General features: G+C 49.6%; 1 long non-coding RNA gene across 1 annotated transcript; it reads left to right on the forward strand.

Moving 5' to 3' along the window:
• The first annotated feature begins 15,581 nt into the window (after positions 1-15,581).
• Positions 15,582-16,886, forward strand: LOC309452827. Its single transcript, XR_014186634.1, has 3 exons — positions 15,582-15,738; positions 16,394-16,516; positions 16,764-16,886. It is a non-coding gene; the product is annotated as an uncharacterized lncRNA (long non-coding RNA).
• The last annotated feature ends 8,076 nt before the right edge of the window (positions 16,887-24,962 follow it).

The following is a 24,962-nucleotide window of genomic DNA, read 5'->3' on the forward strand; positions in this document are numbered from 1 at the left end:
GAACCCGTCTGCTAAAGAAACGCTGCGAGAGGGGAGACACACGCCCCCTGGCAGCTGTTGGACTGTAGGGGCACAGGCTGAACCTTCTCTTGAGAGGGTGGAGAACAGGAGCAGCACAAGTGCCGATTGGATGCTGGGCACAGTAGCACCACAAGTGTGTGTGTCACAAACCCCCCTGGACAGCGTGTGTGTCACAAACCCCCTGGACAACGTGTGTGTCACAAACCCCATTGGACAGCGTGTGTGTCACAAACCCCCCTGGACAGCGTGTGTGTCACAAACCCCATTGGACAGCGTGTGTGTCACAGACCCCATTGGACAGCGTGTGTGTCACAGACCCCATTGGACAGCGTGTGTGTCACAGACCCCATTGGACAGCGTGTGTGTCACAAACCCCATTGGACAGCGTGTGTGTCACAAACCCCATTGCACAGTGTGTGTGTCACAAACCCCATTGCACAGTGTGTGTGTCACAAACCGCATTGGACAGTGTATGTGTCACAGACCCCTCTGCCGCAGGGTGTTTCTGGCGCAGGGGGTTCTGTGCAGACTTTTCCTGCTGTTTGCAATTTGACTGCAAGTCAACCACTTTATTCTAAAAAAAATGACCATCTGGGTGAGCCACTCTGAGCTCTCCCTGCTCAATAAGTGAGCTGTATGGCAATGCTTTACTACTCACAGCTCCAGTGCCACTCAGGGTGTCGTTGGACCCCCCACGATCACCTCAGGGTCCTCAGGACACCCCACAGTGCCGCCCACCGTCACCCAGGGGGTCTCTGGGACCCCCCCACTTATTATACTTGGGTTCCCAGGACGCCCCCACGGCCCACAGGAGCTCAGGACCTCCCCACTGTCACCCCATGGATCCCAGGACCATGCTCCTTACCCCAGGGTCCCCTCAGTGCCACCCACCATCACCCAGGGGGCCCCAGGGCTCCCTTCCCCCCAACACCCAGGGGGTCTCTGGGACCCCCACGCTGTGGTCCCCAGAAGCTCCCCAGGAGCCCCCCGCTGTCACCAGGGGGTCACTGGCATCGCCCAGTGCCACCCAGTGGTTCCCTGGCACCCCGTCCCCCATCACCCCAGGGTACCTGTTACCCCCAGCCCCCCCAGCTCTGCCCCCACCGTCACTCACTGGGCGGGGGGAGCCCTGCAGGGCAATGGGTGCAGGGGCGCAGCTCCTGGTGGGGCAGCTCAGCTGCGGGAACCCCCACACACACCCTGGGGGCCCCCGAGGACCCCCCCGCGGGACACAGGCGTCCAGGGACCCCCAAGTAACACCCGCGCCCCCACCAAGGGACCCAGGCGTCCGGGCGCCCCATCTCCTCCCCATGGGGCTCTGTCCCCGGACCCTCCCTCCCCGTACCTGGCCGGCGCTCCGGCGTGAGCGGCTCCTCGCGGCGAACCTGCGGCCCGGCCGGGGACGGGGGTCACCCCGAGACACCCCTGCAGGGGTGGGGACCCCAACACCCCCCCGGGACAGGACCCCCCTGTTCCCCGGACCCGCTGTCCCCGCTCCCGCCGCCGCGCTCTGCGCCCCCTCCCGCCGCCGCCTTCAAACCCGCCCCTCGGCGGGCACGCGCCGCCGGCCCATTGGTCCCCGCTGCGGACGGCCCCGCCCCTACCCTCCTTCCTCCCTCCCCGTCGCGCTTACGCCGTTTCTCATTGGCCAGCCGCGCCGCCCGCCTGGCGGGCGGGGCGGGAGCTCAGCGCTGATTGGCTGCCGGGCGCAGCGGCGGGGCTGGCGCCTCAGGTCTGTCGGAGGGAAGCTGAGGCGGCGCGGGCGGCGTGTGACACAGGACAGATGGTGAAGAACAATAGCGGTAAGTATGTACTTTTTAAACAAGTCTTGCCAGTTAATGATGGATCCTACGCCAGCTGTTGCCTTGTCATGGTTTCTGGAAACCCTGGCTGTCTTTCTCTTCCCCTTTCCTGGTAACGTTGTGGGTTTGTTACTGGGAGGTTCCAGTCATGTGTTGATTCTGGAGATGTTGAACATGCCTGAGGAAGCTGTAAATACAGTGAAACTGGGGATTTGTAAAGTGCAGCGATACCGGCTGCACCTCTAGTGTTCAGTATTTTGTTCCGAGTGGCGTTTGGGAAACGTAAACCAGGAAAGCCCAGCTGCAGGAGTTTCAAACTGACTGCAGGGTTGGGGGTTTCTTTGTGCACAAGTTTAATTGGGCTGTGTAAATAATTCTATAGGTGCTACAAAGGTAAAAAACACAACAAGATTTGCAGAAAGTGTTGTCAGCTGTAATAGGGAAAAAAGGAAAAGTGCCGTTGAGTGTGGTTCGAGGGAGGTGTTTCAGAATGAGAAATGGAGGCGACGCTTTGCGTGGGGGGAGATCAGCTCAGCACGGGGAGCTCCTGTTCCCTGGGTTCCTGCAGCACAGACTCGGGCGTGGATTGGGAGACCATATATATATATACATATATATATATATACACAGAGCCATAGCACCCTGAGAATGCCTGATCTGGGAAGCTAAGCAGGGTCGGGCCCGGTCAGTGCTTGGATGGGAGACCCTATATATCCACAGCCATAGCACCCTGTGGCAGCCCCGGTGCAGAGCAGCTCGAGCTGCTGCTCCTGAAGAGGGAGCGGAGCAGGAAGAGTCCTGGGCAGTTCTGCCCGCACGGCCCCGTCAGCCCAAGTTCTGGTGCAGGGTTGGTGTTCTGCACCCGCAGCTCTGGGTCAGACCCGGTGGGACGCGGTTCTGTCCCCTCGCGGTGTGACGGACGCGGCTCCGCTCCCGGGGACACGTCGGTACCTGTGACCCAGAGCTGGGCTCCGCTCCGCGCCGGGACACCTGTGCTGGGCACCAGCAGCACCTCAGATGCTACCAAAGAGACTCCTTTGCCACTGTCCTCTCACGGGGGTGGGGGAGGGAGGGGGGGAGGATAAAAGTGACAAAAGCAGCTGGAAGGTTCAACTTGTTTCAAAAGAGCCCCAACATACTAAAGCCAACTGCGAAGCCAAACGTATTCCTGTGCACGCGAGTTTTTCAGGCAGTTCCGGTGGACTGGAGAGTCTTTTAAAAAGGTACAATAAAGGCAGCAAGCGGGGGGACCAGCAGCCGGTAACAGGAGTGAGGCAAATGTTGCTCAGTTAAAGCAGCTCATCTCACGCTCTGATCACGTTCCGCTGCCTTTCCAGCACGAGCGAGTCCAGCTCTCCTGCATCCCACCCATCAGCTGAGGCAGCTCGGCCACCTGTGCTTTTGTGTTTGGCTGCTTGCTTGATTTTTGTGTGTGTTGTTGGTTTCTCGTCTTCGTCTTCTCGTCTTCGTCTTCTCGTCTTCGTCTTCTCGTCTTCGTCTTCTCGTCTTCGTCTTCTCGTCTTCGTCTTGTTTTCTTCTTCTCTTCTTCTTCTCTCCTTCTTGTTTTCTGCTTTTCTTCTTCTTCTTCCTCTTGTCTTCTTCCTCTTGTCTTCTTCCTCTTGTCTTCTTCCTCTTGTCTTCTTCCTCTTGTCTTCTTCCTCTTGTCTTCTTCCTCTTGTCTTCTTCCTCTTGTCTTCTTCCTCTTGTCTTCTTCCTCTTGTCTTCTTCTCTCCTTCTTCTCTCCTTCTTCTCTCCTTCTTCTCTCCTTCTTCTCTCCTTCTTCTCTCCTTCTTCTCTCCTTCTTCTCTCCTTCTTCTCTCCTTCTTCTCTCCTTCTTCTCTCCTTCTTCTCTCCTTCTTCTCTCCTTCTTCTCTCCTTCTTCTCTCCTTCTTCTCTCCTTCTCATTTTCTTGTTTTCTTCTTCTCGTTTTCTTGTCTTCTTCTCGTTTTCTTGTCTTCTTCTCGTTTTCTTGTCTTCTTCTCGTTTTCTTGTCTTCTTCTCGTTTTCTTGTCTTCTTCTCGTCTTCTTGTCTTCTTCTCGTTTTCTTGTCTTCTTCTCGTCTTCTTGTCTTCTTCTCGTCTTCTTGTCTTCTTCTCGTCTTCTTGTCTTCTTCTCGTCTTCTTCTTCTCGTCTTCTTCTTCTCGTCTTCTTCTTCTTGTTTTCTTCTTCTTGTTTTCTTCTTCTTGTTTTCTTCTTCTTGTTTTCTTCTTCTTGTTTTCTTCTCCCCTCCTCCTCCTCCTCCTTCTCCTTCTTCTTCTCTTCTTCAACCAGGACTCAAAATGAATGGGGCAAGAAGGAAAACTGCAAAGACCAGGCCAGGCCTGACAGAGACACTTAGCAAGAAATAGTTAGGACTGGCAATGCCATGCCACTTGCATTCTATTCTAATCATATACTCATCATTTAGCCATTTCTTTCAATAGTTTCATGAACAAATATGCTCAGAAAATATTGTATTCTGAAAAAAGTTACATATTCCAGTAGTATTTTCCTGCCCACAAAGAAAATCTGCTCTTCCAGTTCATCTGGGGGACCTAGGAGTTCGGGAGGGACCCAGGAGTGCCCCAAGCGACCCAGGAGTTTGGGACAGACCCAGTAGTGCCCCAAGGGACCCAGGAGTTCGGGGGGGACCCAGGAGTTTGGGACGGACCCAGGAGTGCCCCAAGGGACCCAGGAGGGCAGGGGGGACCCAGGAGTTCGGGAGGGACCCAGGAGTGCCCCAGGGGACCCAGGAGTTCGGGAGGGACCCAGGAGTTCGGAAGAGGGACCCAGGAGTGCCCCAAGGGACCCAGGATTGGGATGGACCCAGGAGTGCCCCAAGGGACCCAGGAGTTCGAGAGGGACCCAGGAGTGCCCTAGGGGACCCAGGAGTGCCCCAAGCGACCCAGGAGTTTGGGACAGACCCAGGAGTGCCCCAAGGGACTTCTCCTCCAGCCCCTGTTCTCCTGTGGGTCTCAGCTGAGCCCAGCTGATTCACTGCTCATGTAAATTGCGCTAATTAAAGAAAGAGCTGGGTGACGAAGCTCTGATTTGAGTTGTCTGCTGAGCACTTAAAGGTGTTGAATGCCGCGGGGTTACAGCCCCTAGAATTGCTCACGGTGTTCTTGCCGCTCGGAATGCTGTGGTTGAACTGTTCCCTGGGTTTCCTGCAGCACAGACTCGGGCGTGGATTGGGAGACCATATATCTATATATATATTTATATACACACAGCCATAGCACCCTGAGAACGCCTGATCTGGGAAGCTAAGCAGGGTCGGGCCCTGCTCTTCTCTGGTATAAAGAGCGATACTTCAGGGCAGCCTAAAGACAACAACATCTACTTACTTAGTAAAGGCACCGTCATCCCCTTTAATCTCCATAGTGTAGAGGAGTGCACAATGAACACTTGAAATCCAAACACCTTCTGTGGGTTTTATGTTCATGGCCTGAGTGTCAATTTTTAAATGTTCCGTGTCTGTAAGTTCCTTCCCTTGCAGACAATCTGGTGAGTAATGGATGGGAATGCACTGAGCTCTTTGGCCTCCTTTTTAAAACAAGTTGTTTGACAATACAAAAGCTATGTTTTAACCTTAAAAAATAGGTTTTCTGGTAACCTTTTGACTACTTGATATTCCCATTTGTCTCATGGATGAGAATGGAAGACAGAGCTGCTGACCAGGACAAAACAAAGGGGTTTGCGTGGTGTGATGACTTCCCGCTGTCCAACTTCACGCTCTGTTGTGCAGAACCTCGCTGAGCTCCCCCGGCCCTCAGCATCGCACCCGGGACACAAAGGGGAGAAAGCAGCTGGTTTGGGGCCAGAAATGAAGTTTCTGTTCCTGGCCTGAAAACAGGCTCATGGAACAGGAAAACAGGATCTCTGGGACCTTGTGCCGGCACCGGGGAATTCCCGGAAGGGACCACAGACCCTCGGACCAGCTCGGGACGCGGGTAAAGCCCCATCAATGGGATAAGGCACTTCCATTGTCTGGTTGGGTTGGCAGCTGCCTGCGCGAGACGTGGGCGACACCAGCGCGTTGGGTCTGCGCATCCGCGTCTGCGCGTTTTGGTAAACTGGGGAACTTAAAAAAAGAAAGAAATAAAAAATTAAAGAGAAAAATGAGAAAACAAGAAATAAAAATGAGGGAACAGTAATTTGATAAAGGTACCTTTAGTGATTTTGCTGTTTGTGCCTTAGCAATTGTATAATTGTTTGTGTCGTTAGTGGTTTGTTGTTGTTGTTGCTTGTGTCTTGGGTGATTTTATAGTCCAGTACTTACGGTTCACCAATCGTCTGTTATTGTGATTGTGAAGTAGGTACTGGACAATCGGCAGGAGGATTCGGGAGAAATCCCCCCCGGGCTGTGTTTTCTGACATTGGAAAAGGATCGTTTGCGGTTCAACAGGGAGTCAAACAGGGAGAATCTGATTGAATACTGTAATTAATGGCGGCCACTGTAAATAATATAAATATGCTGCACAGGTCTAGGTGGGTATACTTTGAGATGCGTAGTATAGTAATGTGCTACATGTAATATATAGTAAGATATATATTTTAAATCATATATTGCCTATTACATAAGGCATATTGCACAATACATAATGTTACATATGCATTGTCTTTATCCCCTTCGGATCCATTTGTTTTGAAAAAGGATAATCAGGGAAAGAAATGGAAACCAGTAAAAGGTTTCTGAAGAACAGCTATTGGTGTAGAATACACAGAGAACATGAGATCAGAATTGTCCCTCGGTCAGTCCAGGGTGGGATCCTGATATCCTTATATCGGGGGACAGGCTGCATTGGTATGGACAGTGCATTTTATACGGGATTAGACACGCTGTGCCTAAAGCTGTAAATATGCCAAAACCTTCTGAGATTAAACAGGATCATGAGGAGTCTCCCAGTGAGTTTTTACACCATCTTAAACCGACAGCTCAGTAATATATTAATATAGATCCTGACTTGGAGAACAGAGAATGAGAATTCTTAGTTGACTGGGAGCTCATTATTCTGTGTTAAACACTATGCAGGGAATATTAAGTAGCGATTCTGTAACAGTTATGGGTGCCACAAAAATTGTGAAACACGGACCTTTAACCCGCTGCTTAGAATGTTTGTATGTGGAGTCTGGTGCTTATTGATTGTGTACCATGTGTCTTATCTTGTGCACAACGAATGGCTGAAAAAAGCTTTAATGGTGCAGTGGCTGTGCAGTTACACGCTGCTATGGCTGCGATTGTTAAACAAAGAAGGGAGATGTGGCAGGGTTGTGACATCAGGCCTGTGAGAAACTGCAAGAGTCACAGTGTGAGAACAAGCGCTGGTGGAACAACACACGCAGCAAGGACTGTGTGGGACATGAACCGTCAGGGACAGAGGGACTGATACGGGGTTGGTACATCAGGGACAGAGGGACTGATACGGGATTGGTACATGAAGGACAGAGGGACTGATACGGGATTGGTACATCAGGGACAGAGGGATTGATACGGGATTGGTACATGAAGGACAGAGGGACTGATACGGGATTGGTACATGAAGGACAGAGGGACTGATACGGGATTGGTACATCAGGGACAGAGGGACTGATACGGGATTGGTACATGAAGGACAGAGGGACTGATACGGGATTGGTACATGAAGGACAGAGGGATTGATACGGGATTGGTACATCAGGGACAGAGGGATTGATACAGGATCGGTACATCAGGGACAGAGGTACCCGATGTTTCAAATGCAAACCTGAGTTTGTATTAAATGTCTCTGCATCTTAAAGAGAGTCTGTGCCTCATTTGCTACACCCCTTTATCTGTTTCCCAAATTACAATTTAGACTGTATTTACCGTTGTAAAAACAAAGCTTTCCCCCCTTAATTTTTGTCACGTGTTGTAATTAGAATTAATAGAGATATTGGAGCCCGTCCTAGCTAAACTGGAAAAAAGACAGCAGCCATGTGTGTTTTTAAATGAAGGTTAAATCAAGTCTGCTAGCTCATTATCTTTAAGCGTTTTACTGTGATCACCTCCCTCCCAAGGTTTTGTGTCTGTTGTATCAAGGCCTGACACCCACGGCCACAGTGGATGAATCACCATGGGCACAACACCAGGAACCCGCCTGTTTGTGTCCAGGATATCCACTCCAGCAGACACTTTTTAGTAAAAGAGCACATCATGGAACTGAAAAACCATCTAATTGTGTCATTATGCACATTCACTGCTCTTTTTTCTGCTTTATACCCATTGTAGCTTTTTAAAATTAAACAGTTTGAAAAGGGTTTCTGTTTTGGCTCAGCACACGGAGCCTGATTTTCCTTCTCTAGGGCCTTTCACCCGGTTCACCGCACTCGTGTGATCATTGCGCTGCACGTGGGCAAAATCGGCCGTGCCCTGTGTTTCTCCTGTAAAATAGTAAGAACGCTAATATAATCGTGCCAGGAACTGCCTTCACAGTGAATATTTGAAGGAACCCACTGCTGATGTATTTTTAATTGGTACTTGCATTATGGATTAGATGCAACAAAAATCCATACTTTCTTTTATCCTTTGCTATACAGGAGGTGGTTGAACTTTTCTATAGCAGATTCAATCACTTGTTGTAAAGCAATGAAATAAATAACTTCCTTAATTGTATTCCTTAAACTCGTGTTCATTAGAGCATAAGCAAAACAGCGCTGGGTGCGCGGGGGATTCGCTCCGCCCAACACGCACCCTTTGAACAACAAGAGCTGTGCTTAAATACAGTGAGGTGTTACATATCCATAATGACCCCAGGAATGCCTGTACATATCCATAACCTTTCCCGCTTCTCATTAAAATGAGTCTCAGAGAACCATTTCCAGTCTCCTCCTTGACCCTCCCCTGTTGCGCCTGCGCAGTGGCATTTGGTGGCTTTGAGGAGGGGTCTCTATGGTCTCTGTGGTCTCTATCGTCTCTCTGGTCTCTATGGGACTGTGGTCTCTATGGGTCTCTATGGGTCTCTACGGATCTCTGTGGTCTCTATGGTCTCTGGTCTCTATGGGTCACTATAGGCTCTATGGTCTCTATGGGTCTCCCAAGCTGCCAAGTCGACCGAAACCAGACTGGCGCCCCTTTTGCTGTAACTCTTGGCTATCTTGTCTCCTCAAGGTTACAGCTGGTGCTGTAAAACTTCTGATCTCGGCATTCGATGAGGTTCTGGTTTTCCTTAACACAACTAGTTACATACAGCTCTAAACTAGATACTCATTATGTGGCTTCAAGTGTTAGTTCATTAGTAGGCCCTTATTATGTGGTTGGTTAACCCTGAAAATGTTAGCTCCCTCTGTCAATATAAACTCATAAACAAGTTTCAGAACTTTTTACATAGAACTTAACCACCTTTTCCCTTTTGCAGGTTCAGAGCCCGAGCCTCATTTTGTTGTATCTGTAGACATGAAACATCTCAGCACGAATCACAACTGCATTTCTCACAGACAGAAGTGCCTGAACTCCACAGCTTGCCTGGCAGTGCAGAGAGCAGGAACTGCGGTGAGTCCTGGGCCCTTGGGGACATTTCACCCTGTTTTGTGTCCCAGTCCCTCCCTGCTCCCTCCTCTTTCCTACTGTGCCCTTCTTCCTCTTCATCTCTTCTTCCTCTGGCCCTCTGCTGCTTCCTCACCTATTCCCCCACCCTTCTGAATCTCTGTGCAGGGTTTCTCGTATCTCCCTCTCCGTCTCCACCCCTCTGTGTTCTCACCATCCCTGGTTTCTCTGTGTTGTCATTCTTGTCTGTTGCTCTGTCCTGCTCCCTGCCCCATCATTTCTCACTGTATCCCTCTGTCCTGTTCCCTGCATCTATTCCTGCCCCTCTTCTTTTTTACTCCCTCTCCATCTTGCTGCCCACCCCAGGATTTTTTCCCCAATCTCTGTCCTGCCCCCAACCCTTATTGTTGTTTGTCTCTCCTGCTCCCTCTCTGTCTTTCTGCCTGTCTTCCCTTTCCCTGTTCTTCTTTCTCCATCTCTGTCCAGATTTCTGCCCCTTTTCCTTCTTGATGTCTTTCTGTCCTGTTTGTCTTTCTGTCTTCCTTGCCTGTTCCCAGTCCCATCCCCTCTCACTATATCTCCCCTGTCCAGCTGGCTCTGCCTTTTCTTTGTCTTCTCTTCCTCTTTCCTGCTCCTCAGCCCTCTTTTCCTCTTCCTCCAGCTCATTGCTGCATGTTTCCCCTTTCCAGTCTCTTCATTTTGATCCGAACTTTGCTTTATTTCTCAGACTTTCTTTTTGTCTCTCCATCTGTACATCCCTCTCCCTGTCTTTCTCTACCCCCTTCCTGCTTCTCCTCCTCCCCCCTCCCCATCCCTCTGTCCTGCTCATCAGCGCTGCTGTTTCTTCCATCCTCTCTCATCACGGCTCCTTGTCCCTTTCTGCCTTGATCTCTCCATCTCTCCATCCTTTTCCCTGTGTGTTTCTTTCTCTCTGGGCTCCTCTGTCTTCTCTCTTGTCTCATTTGTCTCTCTCTAGTCCTCTGTCCTTCTCCCCAGCAGCTTCAACTGAATGACCAGGTGTCCGTGCACTCTGGTGTTTCCTCATCCCTGCCCTGGGGAAGATCTGTGTCTGCAGGGCTGGGGATCATTAGGAGCTGGTCTCCTTGTGCAGACGGCAGAGCTGGGTGCAGCTACAGCAGAGGTTGTTCTCAGCTGCTGCTTATGCAGCTTGTTGGAAGAGTGGCTGTGGTTCTTCTTTGGAAGGGAGGTTTCTTGTTCTGTGCTTACTGCTCCTCAGGACCCGGTGTTGGGGTCTGCAGGGACGGGTGGGACCTGCTGTGGTTCCTGGTGAATGTGAACTCAACTTGTCCTGATGTCCTCGAATGAAACCAGACTGACCGTAGATGGTTTTCTTGCCTGTTTCAGTTCCAAACTACACGTTTGGCACTAAAAAACATGAGACTTTGTGCTGTTTTTCAGACGTCAGTGACTGCGAATCAGCTGAGAACATCACTGCCTTAGGTACCAGGGCAGGTGGTCTGTGATCAGGGGTGTGGACTTGCATAGCAGTGCTTTTATGAACATTTTATGGTCTTGCCACTTGAAAGCCCTTCATTTTCCTAGAAATTTTAAGATGATATTTCTTATTCGGAGGTTCAGACTCTGGTTGGACTTGATGTTGAATGGTCCATATAATGGGGTCCATAAAATAAGAATCTCGCTTCCTTGTTGTTTTCTTAGACTGTCTGAATGTGGTAAGCGACAGCAAGAGTGGTTGACAGTGTCTGCTTTTGAGAGTAACGTATTCCTGACTCTCCCTCTTTGTATGGTGAAGGTTTCTGCCTGCACTATGAGTTTGCTGGGCTGTGAGGCTGTGTTGGAGCAGCAGAGGGAAGAAGTGGTGGCTTTAAAGGCATTGAAGCTGTGGTAAAACTAGCAGGAAAAGCTAGTTTCTTCCTAGAGAGCTGCCTGACAAAAATAGTTACAAGTAAAGACCCTTGAAGTTGGCTTTTTTTTTCTAATTTAGTCTTAATATGGAGCTTTTGGTATTGATTGTTTGATTGATTTCTGGGAAGCAAGAAGAGAGAGCCTGTGCACTCCCATAGGCAGCGCTGCCTCCCAAATAGGTGCACCCTTCTCCACTTCTGTTCCTTCCATGCTCGTGTAGCACAAGGCCATGCAGTAGTGTGCAGATTTAGTGATTCCAATGTGACTATGAGGTCACAGCCCCACGGTGACGTGCTGTGCTGTGTCTTGGCAGCAGCAGCAGCATCACGGTGCGAGCGCGGGGGCCATGGTCCTCACCCTCCTCCTCCTCCTGGTGTCCCTGCCAGCCCGGGACGCCCAGGCTGCTCCAGCCGAGCACAGGGAGCAGGTGGGCGGGCAGGGGCAGCACCAGCCCCAGCAGCTCAGCAGGGCAGAGTGGGGCCAGGGCTGGGGCTGGGGCCGGGAGAGCAGCCGGGCTGGGCCGGGCAGGGCGAGCCAGGCAGCACCAGGGTGTGGGCAGGGGGCAGACGCCCCGCAGGGAGGGGAGAGGGGCTGCAGCTGCTTCAGGGGCAAGTTCTGGGCAAGCAGGGGCTGGGAGTGGTGGCGCAGGGGCAGAAACCAGCACTGAGTCCCTGTGGGGCCCTCCCTGCCCCCCAGCCTCGTGCCACACGGCCCCATCCCAGGGCACGCTTGGAGCCTTTGGGCCTGTTTCAAATCAAAGCTGGGATTGCTTTGGCCCTTTGGGCCAGTTTTGAGCTAAATCTGGGCACATTTGTGTCCTTTGGGGTCCTTTCTACCTAGATCTGGGAGTTCTTTGGCTTTGCAGTCCAGTTTCTACCCAAATCTGGGGGTGTTTGGGCCACTTTTGGCCACTTTTTACCCAAATCTGGGCATACTTTGACTTTTTGATCCAATTTCACCCCAATTCTGGGGAAGTTATACCGCTTTTTGGCCAGTTTTGATCCAAATCTAGTGGTGCTTTGGTTTTTCTGGCTCTTTTTACCCGATATACTCAGGTACTTTTGCCCATTTTTTCCCCTAATAGAGGCGCTGTGATCCCAAATATGGGATATTTTCACCTTTGCCAGCAATTTTGCTCCCAAATGTGGACGTTTTTGCCTCTTTTGGCCACTTTTTGCCCAAATACTCAGAATCTTTTGCCTGTATTGGCTAATTTAGCCCCCAAATATTTGGAATATTTAGTCATTTTTCCAGTTTTCTCCCTAAATAGGGCTATTTCTCTGCAATGTATGGGCATTGTTGTCCTAAATATGTTGTGTTTTGTTTTGTTTTTTCTCTCTTCTTTATGTCCTCTTTTACCCGAAATGCAGGAGTATTGCTCTGTGAGCCTGGAAACCTCTCTGATCTGTGCTTGACTCCAGGCCATGGCATTGGCAGAGGTGATCGAGCTTCTCAGCTGGATCCTGGTTATGAGCCTTGGGCTGTCCCAGAGGTAAGTTGTCACTGTCTGTCTGCTTGAGGGAATAAACACTCGTGTTTTAATCGGTTATTCACGTGTGATTGTACCCAAGATCATCTCAGAGGCTTTCCAAAAGCTTTTTGTGCCTTGGTGGTGTTACACAGACAAGTAATGAATATTCATTTGCCTGAAATCCTGCTAGGTCTCAGCAAAAAGGTCACCCATGTTCCATTTCTAGCTGTGGGAACATACACCTTTGTATGTGTCCTGTGTCATTACCGCACCCCCTCCCATCACTGCAGGAGACTGAGGAAGGAGGAGATCACAACATGCCATGGAAGCTCCTCGCCCATGTTTGACTCCCTGTTTGGTTCCTGCAGTCCATGGTGATCAAGCCTCTTGGTGTAATCCTGGTCCTGAGCCTGGGGGCAATCCCAGGGGTAAGTGTTCAGTCTTCATTGGTCACTGGCCTTTTGCATTTATTAATATTTGGTTTATTATTTGTTAACATTTTCCTGCAATAGTTGCGCCTTGCAGTAGCCAGCAGGCTCTTTGCTAGAAGAAACGTGGATGATCATTTTTTGCCCTGGTGCTCCATGCTACCACCTTGGTGTGGGTTTTCTTTTGTGTGTGTGAGAGGTGTCCTGGTCAGAAGGCCCTGAGAGGCCCCATGTTTGTCCATCTGGTCCTTGAGGGGTGTTGCATGTGGCCTGGACACAGTAGTTTGGAAGCTGCCAGGTCCCAGCCAAGGGGTCTGCAGCCCCTCTGCAGCTTTGGAAATTTCAGCATGCGTCTGGGCCCCATGTTGTTGCCTGACCCCCGTCCAGGCACTGCAGGTCACTGAGGACAAGGTAGATCACAACGTGAAATGGAAACGCTTTTCCTTTCTGCTTGTTTCCAGCTGTCCCTGTAGGCAGCGGCTACTTGACTTCTTGACTTGAGTCTGTCCGTGAGCCTCGGGGCGATCCCGCAGGTACGACCTTGGAACAAATGAGCGTTTACACGTTAATTTTCTGTTCCTGTGAAATTTAGCTTGCTACGTTCTTGGCTGACGCTCGGTCACGCAGAGGGGAAGTGGGTCCGCCTCAGTGCTGTGCCCCAGAGGGCTCTGCCTTGCAAAGCTCTTTGCCAACTGCTCCATCTCTGCGCTGCTCGCAGTGCCGGCTGCCGAGCCAGCAGCAGTTGGGGCTGAGTTTAGAGCTGGGTGAGCTCCAGGGAGTCCTTTCTCCTGACAGCTCCAGGCCTGGTCAGTGGCCACTGCAAGTGCTGGATAAATGTTGGCAAGATGCTCCTGACGGGAAGGGAGAGAGGAGCTGCCACTGGGATGGGTTTGGATCCTGAGGACACAGCGGTGGGTGACAGGGTGGCCATTGCGGAGGGGCAGTGTGAGCTCTGGTGCTGCTGTCTCCAGGCTGGATCACCAGACCCAGGCCACCATGCTGGTTCACCAGATCTTTGGCGGATCCCTGTGGTTCCGCGTTGAGCGCTGGCTGCCAGGTCCTGGGCCTGTGACTCTCAGGGCAGCGGTTTCCCTGAGAGCCTTGCAGTAAAAATCTTTGGGAAAACTGCTGAGTGTGTGTAACTTACCCAGAGGTGCAGCTGGTCAGTCTTGTGGTTCCTGTGGGTTGTGGCGTGTGTTGTAGTGATGAAAAAAGCTGTTGGCTGGGGGCCCCCAGCTCTTTGCCACCAGCTGAGGAGCCCATGTTGGCAGTTATGTACCAGCTCTTGCTGTCCCAGCACACAGTGGAATTGCACACTGTGAATCCTGGTGCCGACACCCCAGAGCCCAAAGCTGGAGAGGGGGAACACGGCAGCTGCCTGTGCTGTGCTGGGGTGGTGTTGGTGCAGGTGTTGTGCCAGGGTGTGCTTACTGCTCTTGCTTTTGCAGTGAAGTTCTCAGTGTGCAAGAGCATCTGGGAGACCTCTGACCCTTTCCTGGACCTGGTGCTGGAGATCAGGTAGTGGGGCAGGGTGTGGGTGGGGGAGCTCTGCTCTCACAGGGGATGTTCCTGCAGCTGCACCGTTACTGCTCTCGAGGCTGCGTAACTGCCAGTGTCAGGCAGGGTGCAGGCAAGAGGGAAGCAGCTTCTGTTGTTGTGCTGCCTCTGTCTGGCAGAGCAGAGCCTGTTGCCTGAGCATGAGCCACGACTCCTCCATTGAGGCTCCATGGGACTGGGGACAGTACAGCCGTCCCTCACGGCATGCTGGCCAGTGCCTGGCTGGGGTCAGGCTCAGGGGTTTGGTGCAGTCTGTGGCCCTGTGCTCATGCTCTGTTTTATCTCTCGGGGCCAGCGTCTCTGATCAGGTGCAAAAAGCTGAGACCAACAGACCCATGTCTTCACCAGTGACAGGCCAGGTGAGTCCTGAAGGCTGTTCTGGGCCAGAGCTGCAGGGAGCTGCTGCCCCTCTGCCTGCTCTGCGAGGGCAGGTGGGCTGCAGCTTGGCAGGGAGGCAGGCACTGCACCCAATGGACAGGGGTGAGGGGGATGACTTGCAGGAAGGATCCTGCTCAGTTAAGAGTTGCTGTGTGAGCTTGGAGGGGATGGGACTGCAGTATCACCCTGTGTCCTTGGCACAGTGATTCAGCCTGGAGGCCCAGAAAGCTGCTCGCCCTCCTGCAGCTGCCTCCTGTGCCCAGAACAGTTCAGAGCTCCTGCAACACCAGCAGCACAAGTGGGGCCAAAGCAGAGCTGTCCTGGCAGAGCTCCTGGGAGAGCAAGCAGCCACCTACCTCACCCAAGCTGCTGCTGGAGCCCATCCCCAGCCAGGAGCCCAGGGGCAGTGGGGAGAATGCTGAGACCCTGGAGAGGGACTCCTGCAGCAGCGGTGCTGCCAGCCCAGTGCACGGCACAGCGGGGATCTGCCCAAAGCATCCCAGAAGGCCCAGGGTGGAACCAGCAGCTTCTGCACCTCTCAGGAATCAGGCTGTGGCATGGACCTCCCTACTGGCTCCAGCACCAAGATGGCTGCACCCAAAACTCCAAACTGGCAACATTGAAATCCTCCCTGTTGGCCAGCGCTGCTCTGGAGCTGAACATCACCATGTCACCACCACCAGCCATGAAGCTGGTGCTTTCTGCCAAAAAGTGAGTCTGAGCTTCTGCCTGGAGTCTTCGACAGGTGCCTTGTGTCTTCTGAGCTGGAGATTGTGTTGGGGAGAGTGTAGACCGGATGCTGGGTGTCTTGCTAAGCTGGAGGCAGACAGGGAGAGCCCCTCAGCCCCAGGGCTGCAGCGGTTGCTCTGGTTTGGGGTACAGGGCCAGGTCCCCGCTGTTGTTCCCATCCCTGATTAAGGCTGGAGAAACGCCTCCTGTCTTCTTGCTCAGGACAGAGGGGCGCTGTGCCAGTCCCTGGAGCGGGGTGGCCTCACCAATCTTCTCTGACTGTCCTGTCCCCTGGGGTGATGGGAGCAGGTGACTCCCCAGCTGGAGGCTGCAGAGTCTCCTCCTCCCCACGCAGGGGCTGGGACCGGCCCTCTGGGCGCCGCTGTGCAACCAGGGCTCAGGACAGTGCACTGGCGTTTCTGTTGTTTAAATTTCCTTCCTTCCTTTTTTTCATTTCTGCTTCTAAGAGAAAACACTTCTGATTTGTTGACCACCCCCCACTTTCCTCTCCCCTCCTGTGTCTTTACCCTTCCTTTTTCTCTGGGCTCACCTTCTTGTTTTCTTCTCTTGGCTCATGGAAACCTCTTTTCTTTAGATCACCAAGTTTGTTGTTTTTTTTTCATGTCAATAGCTGCAGCGCAGCATCCTGTGGAAGGCGAGCAGAAGTGACCATTGCACACCACCTCATTCACAATTGGCCAACCACAGCTACCCCATGGACACCACCTACCCCAACTCCTTGGCCTTTTGGCAAGTCGAGGTAAGTGGTGCCAGTCGCTCCCAGGCTCCTGCACGGCAGCAAGGCCAGTAGTCCACGAGGCAACTGTCTGACATGGCAGGTGGCCCGGGGCAGTGATTTCAGCAGCCACCTCTCCTGTTCTCTTGGATTGGCTGAGATGGTGGCAGTTGGGTGCTGTGCTTGTGCACTGTGGAGTGTGGAGGAAGAGGGGGGCTCCTGCTCCTGACCTGGCCTTCAGATCATGTCAGCCTCTTTTCCTGTTCTGCAGGCTGTCCTCATCTGCTCTCCGTTGGCCAAATCATGAAAAGCCGACCTTCAGCTTCATCCTCAGCTCAGCCCTTTGGCTCCCAGCCTCCCCGTGACCAGCTGTTCCACTGCCCACCCCTCGCACCACCTTCCTCCCTGCAGCAGCGAGAAGGAGCCCAGCCAGGTCACCCTGGTTCCTCCAGAAAGCGTTAGTGTAAGCAGCACCGTGGAGCAGACAGCAGCCCCTGTGCTCTGGCTGGGAAGGACAAGGATCAAGTCTCCAGCCCCCAGGGAAGAAGAATCTCACAGGAGGGCTCAGTGTCCCCTGCAGGGAAGGAGGTGGCAGGCAAGGGTCCCAGCGGTGGCAGGGAGGCACCCAGCTGTCAGCACCGAAAGATCAGGCCCGTGGTGCAAGTGTCAGGCCCCAGGACCTGTCTGGACACAGGGCCCATCTGCCCCCTCAAGAGGAAGAGAAAGAGGAGATGGAGGAGACAGAAGAGTGCTGCTCAGGGTTAGAATCAGGTTTAGCATTAGGGTTACAGATTGTGGGTAAGGGTTAGAATGAGGGCTTGGGTTTAGGTTTAGTGTTTAGGGTTTGAGTTAGTGATAGGGTTAAAGTTAGGTTTATGGGTTAGGATTAGGATTAGAGTTAGAGTTTGCTGTTAGGTGCTAGGGTTAGAGTTAGGGTTAGATGAGTGTTAGGGGTTAGTGAAGAGTATTATGGTAAGTAGTTAGGGTTAGGGATAGGGACAGAGTTAAGGCTGGGTTTTGGTTAGAGGTAGGTTTATGGTTTAGGTTTAGAGTTAGTGGTTAGGATTAGAGTAGGGTTAGGGATGAGAGATTGGCATTGTAGTTAGTGATAGGGTTTGGGGATAAGGGAAATGGTTAGATTTTGGGTTTGAGTTTAGGATTAGGGGTCTGGTAGTGTTTGGATTAAGGTTAGGGTTAAGAGTGTTAGAGTAAGGGTTGGAATTTGGGGTAGAGCTGGGGTTAGCGTTAGGACCAGGATCAGAGTTTTGCTTAGGGTTATCATTTGTTGGTGATTGTTTCTTGGCTAGCGTGTATTAGTTAGGTTTAGAGTTAGGATTAGTGTTTAGAGTTAGGCTTCAGTGTTAGGGTTAGGGGCTAGGGTTAGAGGATATGTTAGGTTGAGAATTAGTGCTACAGGTTAGAGTTAGGATTAGGTTTGTATTAGCGTCAGAGGGGGCTAGTGTTTCGTCAGATGTAGGGATAGGGCTTTGGGTAAAGCACAGGGTCAGGATTAGAGTTACCAGTTAGGGATTAGGATTAGTGTTAGGTTGAGATAAGGTGTATGGTGAGGCTTAGATATAGGTTAGGGGTTTGGGTGTAGAGTTAGAGTTAGCATTAGGTAAAGTTTCAGGTTAGGTTTAGATTACAGGTAGGTTTAGGGGTTAGGGTTATAGTTAGGATTAGGGTTTGCAGTTAGGGTTAGGGGTTAGTTTTCGAGTTCTAATTAGAGGTAGGGTTAGACTTAGCCTTAGGGAAAAGAATTAATTTTGGTTTTAGGGATAGGATTTGGGTTAGTGTTAAGGTGTAGGGGTTATTGTTAAAGTAAGTATGAGGTTTAGAATTAGGCTTGCAAGCTAGGGTTGGGGTTAAGGTTTAGGAGTTAGGTTTAGAATAAGTGTTAGGGGTTTGTTTTTGTGGTTAGAGTTAGAAGTAGAGTTAAGGACAGGGTTATAGTAAGCAGTTAGGACTTAAGGTTATGGTTATAGTTAGGCTTAGGGTTAGATTAGGGTTATTGTTAGGGTTTGGTGTTAGGGCTTTGGTCAGGGCTAGAGTTAGCATTAGGTTTCAGGTTTGGTCTTAGGGTTAGGATTTACAGTAAAGGTTAGAGTTAGGGTAAGAATTAGGGCTTGATTTAAGGGTTAAGTTAGGGTTAGATTGAGAGTTAGGGTTAGGATTAGGTTTAGGTTTAGCATTTAGATAAGGGTTAGGTTTTAGATAAGGTTGAGGGTTAGTGTTAGATAAGGTTTTGGGTTAGGGACTAGAGTTAGGGTTAGAGTTTGGGATAGGCTTAGGGAGCATGGTTAGGGTTAGTGTTTGGGGTTAAGGTTTTGAGTGAGGGTTATGGGTCAGGTTTTGGGTTAGAGTTAATCTTAGAGTTGGGATTAAACTTTGGGCAAGAGGTTAGAGTATAGCGTTAAGGGTTAGGGTTAGGAGTTTGTGTTTGGGTTATATGAGGTTTAGGTTAGGGTTACGTGGTAGGGTTAAGGTCTAGGGTTAGATTTAGGGTAAAGGTAAGTGTTAGGAGTTACAGTTAGGCTTAGGCTTAGGAATTAGGGAGTGGGGTTAGGGGTTTGAGCTAGGGTTAGGGGGAAGGGTTACATTTAGGGTTAGAAATAGGGTTAAACGTAGGGCAAGGGGTCAGAGTTAGGGTTAGAATTACTGTGAGTTAGATGAGGTTTAGGATTAGGGGTATGTGTTAGAGTTAGGCTTTAGGGTTAAGAGTTATGGTTAGTGCTAGAGTTAGGAGCTAGGGATTAGTCTGAGAGGTAGGGTTTGAGGTTCGGGTATGTGTTTGCATTGGGGTTTGGGTTAGGTGTTCAAGTATTAGGGGTAGGATTTGATTAGTGTTGGAGTTCGAGAGTAGTGTCAGTGGAAGTGGTTAGGGTTAGGGGTTAGTTTTAGGAGGTAGGGCTAGGGTTAGGGTTATGTTTAGAGTCAGGGTTAGGGTTAGAGTTAGCTTTAGGGGGTTGATGATAGGCTTAGGTATTAGGGAGAAGAATTAGGGTTAGATTGAAGGATAAGATTATGGCTAGGATAAGTGGTTAGGACTTAGGTTTAGGGTTATACTTCCTTTTAGGGTTAGATTAGAATCGTGTCAGTGGAAGTGGTTAGGGTTAGGGGTTAATTTTAGGAGGTAGGGCTAGGGTTAGGGTTATGTTTAGAATCAGGGTTAGGGTTAGAGTTAGATGTAGGGTCAGGGTTTGATTAGGATTAAGGTTAGAATTAAGGTTAGGGCTTTTGGGTTTGGGTTAGGGGTAGAGTTTGGTTTTAGGTTGAGGCTTAGATTTGTGATTACAGTAAGAAGGCTAAGCGTTAGATTTAGAGTTGGAGTTAGAGTTAGGGTTAGGGGTTTGCATTAGCATTCCATTAGGGTGAAGAGAATTGGGTAGAATTTAGGGTTAGGCTTAGGGTTGAGGGAGTAGCATTAGTGGACATAGTTAGGAGTAGCTTAGGTGTAAGGGTTGGGGTTTGGGATAAGAATTAGGGGTTGGGCTTAGAGTTAGGGATAGGAAATATAATTAGGATTAGGGTAAGGGTTAGATTAAAGTTTAGGGGTTAGGCAGTAGTGCTAGAAAAGGTGGTTAGGGTTAGGTTTTAGAATTCTGTTGGAGATAGGGGTTCGGGTTCATGGTTAGGGAGTAATGTTATTGTAAATGGTTAAGATTAGCATAGGAGATTAGGTTTAGGGGTGAGGCTAGAGTTAGGGTTAGAGTTAGGGTTAGGATTCTGTTTAGAGGTCAGGTTAGGGTTAGATTTCATGTTAGGGTTAGTGTTGGGTTAGGTTGTTTTAAGGGTTATGGTTAAAGTTAGGTTAGTGATAGGGTTATGGTTAGGTTAAGGTTAGGGTTTAGGTTTAGTGTTAGGACTAGGTTTCAAGTTAGGGTTAGAGTTAGTGTTAGGGTTTAGGCTTACCATTAAGGTTATAGTTAGTGTTAGGGGTCAGCATTAGAGTTATCATAAGGGTTTGGTTTGTGTTAGGGAGCAGTGTTACGGTTAGTGGAACTGGTTAGGCTTAGGTAGGGTTAGTATCAGGGTTTAGGGGTTATTGCTCGAGTAAGGGTGAGGTTTAGAATGATGGTTACTGGCTAGGATAATGGTTAAGGTTTAGGGCTGAGCTTTAGAGTCAGCTTTAGGGGGTTGGTGTTAGGCTTAGGTATTAGGGAGAAGAATTAGGGTTAGATTGAAGGATAAGATTATGGTTAGGATAAGTGGTTAGGACTTAGGTTTAGGGTTATAGTTCCTTTTAGGGTTAGATTAGAGTCAGTTATTGGGTAGCATTACCAGTTAGGGAGAAAGGTTAGAGTTAGCGTTTGATGTTAGCGTTAGATTTTGGGTTGGGGGTATTGTTAGGTTAGGGTTTGGATTTCTGTTTATGTGATGTTAGTCTTAGGGTTAGAGTTAGGGGTTTGTCTTAAATTTTAGGATTAGATTTAGGATTAGTATTTAAGTTTACATTTAGGCTTAAGTTTTAGGATTTGGTTTAGGGTAATGGTTGGATTAGGGTTAGCATTAGGGGTTCTGGAGTTGTCTTAGGGGTAGAGTTAAGTTTTGGGGTTAGATTTAGGGGTAGGGTTAGATTAAGGTTTAGGGTTAGAATCAGGGTTAGGGCATTGAATTAGTTTTAGAGTTAGGGTTAAAGGTTGGTCTTAGATTTAGCCTTTGCTTTAGGATTATAGTAAGTGATTGGACTAGCATTAGAGGTTTAGATTTAGGGATAGGTGTTAGAGGTAGTGTTAGGGTTATTATTAGGGTTTGATTTGGATTAGGTTTAGGGTTTATGGGTAGGGATGTGGTTAGTGGAAAAGGTTAGTATTAGGGTTAGTGTTAGAGGTAAGGATTAAGGTTAGGGGTTAGGGAATAGTGTTGGGTTAGTGTTACGGGTTGGGGATACGGAGTAGTGAAAGTGGTTGGGAGTAGGTTTAGGTACTAGGTTTAGATTTAGGGTTAGGGTTTGGATTTACATTTTGGGTTTGGTTAGTGTTCAGGTTAGAGTTAGGGTTGGTGGTTAGTGGTTAGTTTTAGATTTACAGTTAGGGTTAGGTTTAGGGTTAGGAGTTAGGGTTAGAATTGGGGTAAGGGCTTGGGGTTACAGTTAGATTAGTTTTAGGTTAGTGTTAGGGTTGGTGGTAGGGGTTTATTTAGGGTTAGGGGTTAGGGAGTAGCGTTATTATAAGTGGTTAGGATTACTGTAAGGGGGTAGCGTTAGGGGTGGGGGTAGGGTTAAGGTTAGAATGATGGGTTAGGGTTGCAGTTAGGGTCTGGGATTGGGGGTAGAGTTAGGTTTCGGGACAGGGGTTTGGGGTTCAGATTAGATTCAGGGTTAGGGTTTAGGATAAGGATTAGGTTTTTGGTAAGTGTTGCGTTAGTGTTACGGGTTGGGGTTACGGAGTAGTGGAAGTGGTTAGGAGTAGGTTTAGGTACTAGGGTTAGATTTAAGGTTAGGGTTTGGATTTACATTTTGGGTTTGGTTAGTGTTCAGGTTAGAGTTAGGGTTAGTGGTTAGTTTTAGATTTACAGTTAGGGTTAGGTTTAGGAGCCAGGGAGTTGTGTCAGTGGAAGTGGTTAAGGTTAGGGGTTAGTTTTAGGATTTAGGGTTTGAATTAGGGTTAAGTTTCAGATTAGATTTAGGGTTAGGGTTAGATTAGAGTTAGGGGATTGTGTTTCCAGTTAGACTTATGGTTAGGGGTTTGGATGAGGTTTACAGTTAGGATTAGATTAGTGTTAGGTTATAGTTAGTGTTAGGGCTAAGGATCAGGTTTCAGAGTTAGGGAATAGTGTTAGTGTAAGCAGTTAGGGTTAGGTTTTAATATTAGGGTTGAAGGGTAGGACTAGGGTTAGGGTTAGGATTATGGGTAAGTATTAGAGTTAGATTAGGTTTAGAAGAGGGTTAGAATGTAGGGTTGGAGTTAGCGTTAGGGCTTAGTTTTATGTTTTGGGTTAGAGTTAGGATTACGTTTTAGCTTTAGATTTAGGTTAGAGTTAGGGATGGGGTTAGCATTAGGGTTAGGGTTAGGCAGTAGTGATAGTGGAATGGTCAGAGTTAGGTTTTAGATTTATATTGGAGATGGAGGTTGGGGTTGGCATTACGGGTTGCAATTCTGGTTAGTGGTTAGGGGGTAGTGTTAGTGTAAGTCGTTAGGATTAGTGTAAGGGGTTAGGTTTAGGGGTTAGGGGTCGGGATAGCTTTAGGGTTAGGAGAATGGGTTAGGGTTTGAATTAGGGTTAGTTTAGGGTTAGAGTCAGTCGTAAGAGTTACAGGTTAGGATTTAGGGTTGGGGCTTGGTTTAGTTTAGTGTTTGGTTTAAGGCTGGTGTTAATATGATGGGTTAGGGTTAGTTTTAGGGTTAGGCTAGGGTTATGGTTTAGGGTTAGGTCACATTAGGGTGATATTTTAGGTAAGAGTTAGGGTAAGGCTAGGGTTAGGGTTTGTGTTAGGGTTAGGGGGGGTTTGTTCTAGGTTAGATTTTGGGCAAAAGGTAGGGTTAGGTTGATTTTTGGGTTAATGTTATGGTTAGTTTTAGGTGAATGCTAGGTGTAGGGTAAGTTTTAAGTGCAGGGGTTAGGATTAGGGTTAGGGTAAGGGATGGATAAGTGTTAGGGTTAGGGCTTAGGCAGTGGTGTCAGTGGAAGTGGTTGGGGTTGGGGTTTAGCTCAGGGTCCCAGGGGGATTTGTCAGGTTCCAAGGCCTGGATGAAGAGCTCCCTTCTTGGTCGCACACATCCCAAAGACAGGGACACGTCTGTGACTGATCTGCCTGGCGCTGTCCCACCAGCAGGGGCAGATGCATCCTGGAGAGGAGTGGAGCTGCCAGGCGCTGTCAGAGGATCTCCCTGAGGTGCCACTCGCTGCCCACCCAGACTCACACACTGTCCCTGGCTGTGACAGATACACCAGCTACGAGCTCTGGACACAGGACACAACAGTCCAACAGCAAAGACCATCCCTCCTGTCCTGAAAGACTCTTATGACCCCTGGAGCCCAAAGCCATGGACCACATGAACTCATTGGACATTTTAGAGGCGTGGCCTATAGACTGAGGAATGAGATCTGTGTGTATTTCCAGAGATAGGAAAAGTGCTGTTGATTAACTGGAATGTATTGGAGAGTGTGGGACCCGGGCACAACACAGATGGTACAGAATAAGGGGGGGGCACTGTCCTGGTTTCAGCTGGGAGAGAGTTAATTTTCTTCCTAGTAGCCGGTAGAGTGCAGTGTGTTGGATTTAATCTGAGAAGAATGTTGATAGCACAGGGGTGTTTTGGTTGTTGCTAAGCCATGTTTATACCAAACCAAGGACTTTTCAGCAAGGAGGCTGGAGGTGCACAAGAAGCTGGGAGGGGCACAGGCAGGACAGCTGGCCCAAGTGGCCAAAGGGATGTTCCACACCATATGATGTCATGCTTGGTATGTAAACTAGAGAAGAGTTATCTGGGGGACCGCTGTTTGGGATCTGGCTGGGTGTCACTCAGTGGGTTGTGAGCAATTGCATTGTGCGTGACTTGGTTTATATCTCCTGTTATTATTTTTTGCAATTTTTGTGATTATTTTTGCAATTACTACTATTACTACTGCCATCATTATTATTATAATTACTAGTACTATAATTATTTTACTTATTAGCTATTGTAGCTATTGTAGCTATTGTAGCTATTGTTGCTGTTGTTGCTGTTGTTGCTATTGTTGCTATAGCAGCTATTGTAGCTATTGTTGCTGTTGTTGCTGTTGTAGCTATTGTAGCTATTGTTGCTATTGTAGCTATTGTTGCTATTGTTGCTGTTGTTATTGTTTTGCCTTTCTGTCTCATTAAACTGTCTTCATTTTAACCCAAGCTGTTTATTTCTTTCCTGATTCCCTCTCCCATCCCACTGGGCTGGAGGGAGTAAGAGAAGGGCTGTGTGTGATGTTCAGCTGCCTGCTGGGTTAAACAAAACAGTCCTGGTGAAAGGAGTGACCATGCAAGGTGTCCCAGAGGAAGAGGTGAACCTGAGGAGGGCACAGGGTAACAAGGGCCCTTCAATGCCAGGACAGGCTGTGAGGAGCCAGGATGCCAAAAGATGTCAGACTGGAGAATGTTTCAGGACACCATCTTGGTTCAGCCCTCCCCTGCCCTTTGTGCCATGAGAGACACCCCATGGTCCTGCCCAGCCTTGTCCTCGGCTCCTGAGCCAGCTGGGAAGATGGAAAGGGCTCAGCAGCAGTGATCCTCATCCAGCTGGGTCTGTTTCCCAGCCCAACCAGCGTGGCCAGAGCAGAGTCACCCATGGCCCCAGGGCACCGCAGCCCCTCGCTCTGCAGAGCAGCATCGCCAGCTCAGGGCCCTGTGGGGAGCACAGGGAGGGAACCAGGACCAGCCGGCCAGGCCAGGCTGGACACCCTCACCTGGGAAAGGGATGTCCCTGGAGAAGAGCAAGGGAGCATTTCTGTGCCTGCAGGGAGGAATCCAGGAGGAAGAGAAACCTCTTTCTGCAGA

Source organism: Streptopelia decaocto, assembly GCF_964273445.1.
Source record: "Streptopelia decaocto genome assembly, contig: HAP1_SCAFFOLD_95, whole genome shotgun sequence".
Classification (NCBI taxonomy): domain Eukaryota; kingdom Metazoa; phylum Chordata; class Aves; order Columbiformes; family Columbidae; genus Streptopelia; species Streptopelia decaocto.